The following is a 3,428-nucleotide window of genomic DNA, read 5'->3' on the forward strand; positions in this document are numbered from 1 at the left end:
GAGTGGAAATTCTTAAAAATCTGAACAAAAATCCAAAAGTCCCAAAAGTCAAAACAAATCTGGTTATCAGCAGAACTTTGTTTTTTCTCCCATTAATCCTCTCAGGAGCTCTCATATTTATCTGATGTCCCTGAATATAAAACAGCATATGAAGCAATTCGCAGCTGCAACACTAACATGCTGCTGACACACAGATGCTTCAGTGGAAGTAAAAGTAAAAGCAGCATACAATGGAAATATTCAAGTAAAATACAAGTACCTCAAAATAGAACTTAAACACTGTACTAAATGAAGTTAACTTCATAATCTGATGATGTCATGTATAACATGCCAGTCATGGGGACAAAGACAGTGCTTTTACTTCAATACTTCAACTTCTTTTTGCTGTTTGTAATTAAATAGAACTTTTCATCCATCCATCCATCCATCCATCCATTATCTATACATCGCTTAATCCTCACTAGGGTCATGGGGGGCTGGAGTCTATCCCAGCTGACTCAGGACAAAGGCAGGGGACACTCTGGACAGGTCACCAGTCTATCACAGGGCTACACTTAGAGACAGACAACCACATTCACCCCTACGGATAATTTAGAATCACCAGTTAACCTCAACATGTTTTTGGACCTTGTTGGAGGAAGCCAGAGAACCTGGAGAGAACCCACGCTGCTCGGGGAGAACATGCAAACTCCACGTGAACCGGCAACCTTCTTGCTGCGAGGCAACGGTGATAACCACCGCATTACCTTGAAGCCCAGAATTTTTCATGCAGCACTTTATTTTTACTTTTACATTGCTGTACTGGTACTGATCTGAGTCCTTTTTCCACCACTGATTGTATCAGATTGCTTACAAAAAATGTATTAGAAATTAATAAAGACATCGCTCAACATGATGTATAACTGCCTGCACCTGTAGCATTCTATGTGTGTAATAATGTAGCTGTAGCTATTTCTTTAAACAGACTGTGGTTTAGAGAATGTCAAACTGTCTAGACAGGCAGCATGGGAACACTGACAAGGCTGGAAAACATTTTTTATTAAAAATGAAGCATGTTCAGTAAATGAATATATACCAGAGAACAAAAAAGTATAAAAGTATTAAATTATATGTAAAACCTAGCATGACAATGTGTGAAAGCGTACCGATATAAAAGAAATGTCCAAACTGTTTATTTTATTTTGCATTACTTTGCAACCTCAGCTGATGTCACTGTACATGGTCACCAGTTACAGGACATTTCAGATGCAGCATCACTGTTGCGTCGTGTACGGATGGGAGACCAACCAAACTCCGACATTGCGTCATCTGCCTGGTGGACACGTCCCCAGCGGGAGCCGTATTTGGAGCCCTGTTTCCCTGTCCATGCCCGAGGTTTAGGATTCATCTGGAAACACATAAAGAAATTAGTAATTAGACCAATGCTTGTGTGTGTTCTCAAGGCCCAGACTTCAGTAGCTGAGTGGATGAGTCATGGATCAAATCTGTATTTTTCTGGTCTCTCTAATTCTGGTCACATCGAGCAGAAAAGAGGAATTAATGAACAGAGCGAGATCCAACAATTGTAATGCAAATGAAGCTGCTAATTAGAACAATCTGTAACATGCTGCTGTAGAAGTCGTGGCTGAATGTATGTACAGGTCCTTCTCACGATTCTGTCTCTAAGCTTTCTCTACCTGTGACACAACATAAAAACAAGATTGTATTGTCATGTGATGTCATACAATGTCCTCTCTTTTGATGTAAAAATATTTGTGTACAATGATGTCATAATTACGATATGAACTCTTGACTTAAAGCCAAACCCGTACTCTGTGTGGTCTCACAGACCTCTGACCACTAAAATCAAATAAACATTTGTGCCAAGTTTGAAGAAATTTTCCTCCAGGTGTTTCTCTAAGAAAGAGAAGGACAGACATGTAACTCAAAAACACGACGCCTCAGGCCTCGGCTGTGGTGAGGATGCATAAAAATTGAAAAATGAAAGACCCTAAGGCTGCTGCTGCATTTTTTACCCACAACTGACATCTTGTTTGATGGAGTGTTTGTGTTAAACTTTAGTTTGATTATATTCCTATTCCTCTTTAGTTAATGTTTGCATGGTACATATGAATAAATACATGAGAGTTTAATCAAATGCTTCCTTGTGGATTAATTCTGAAGCTGCCCAACTGTTCCTAAATCTGTTTGTTGTTACAGTCGTGTCCATTGCCACAGCAAAACTCTGCCATCCTGTTAACAGCTAAGAAACTAAAGACAGTCCCACTTTCTTAACAGAAGCCACATTCTTTGATGAAAATGCAGGGAAGGAAATGAAAGCTATCATGAATAATGCATGCACAAAAACGTTGCTTCAAACCTATGGTTATTACTTCTTTTGAGACCCACAAAAGTAAAGAACAAAGAGGTATTTTTAATATTATGGTATTACACAATATTCTTAGTGCTGATTTTTTCTTTAATATAAATTTAAAAAAACATGAACATGCACAGGCATACATTTGCATGCATATTACCCACATCCCATCAGAAAATCCGCCCGTTTCCCACCTGAACAAAAACAGTCGTGTTCATGTGAAGAGTCTCCACTCGCTCAGACAAGTGATTCAGCCATTCCAGATGGTCACTGATAGACTGGGTAAGCTCACTGCTGCTCTGTATCAGGAGAAAAAAAAAGTCAAAATAGAAGACAGCTCCACTAAAATTAATTCTGATGATTTGTTTATGATAAATGTGGATTCTGGCTAATGTACCCCAGACAAGTTGTCTTTCAGTTCAACGACTGCAAGGCGAACGTGCTCCAGTTTGTCACTCTGCTCTTTGAGCCGGTCATCGAGCTCCTGCATCATCATCAGACCTTCATCTGGCCTGACGCCGCCTTTGGTTCCCATCCTGGGTCACAAAAACAGAACTGGTATTTAATGAAAACATGCTGCCTCATAACAGTACACATGTAAGAATATGTTGTCATCAACGAAGAGCATTTTCTGATGTTAATTTGTTTAAATTGTTTTAAACCCTATTCTTAAATACACTTTTTCTTTTCATTTAGTGTGCACATCTTCAAAAATGAAATGTTTTTTACTGATCCTGAAGAGCAAACCACCAGAGGGAGACACAGCTCTCAGTCCTCATATACATCATATACTTGAGCTGCAGTGAAACAAACTAGCTGCAGTATTTTCTGGATGTCTGTAAACTTCTCTACAGACATAACCACAACAATAACAGGGAACGCGTCAATTACATTTTTCTGGCCAACAAGGAAAAGATTCTGATACATGCTAATAAAAAAGGTTTAGAAATACCTTCAGTATTTTGGTTACTTCACAAAAAATACATTTCAAACTGAGTATAAAACTAAGACATTCAGTCTATGTAGTGACAGAAATGAAAACAACGTCCCACTAATGGTGCATTACAGGGAC

The sequence above is a fragment of the Stegastes partitus genome, unplaced genomic scaffold, assembly GCF_000690725.1.
Source record: "Stegastes partitus isolate 25-593 unplaced genomic scaffold, Stegastes_partitus-1.0.2 Scaffold409, whole genome shotgun sequence".
Classification (NCBI taxonomy): Eukaryota; Metazoa; Chordata; class Actinopteri; family Pomacentridae; genus Stegastes; species Stegastes partitus.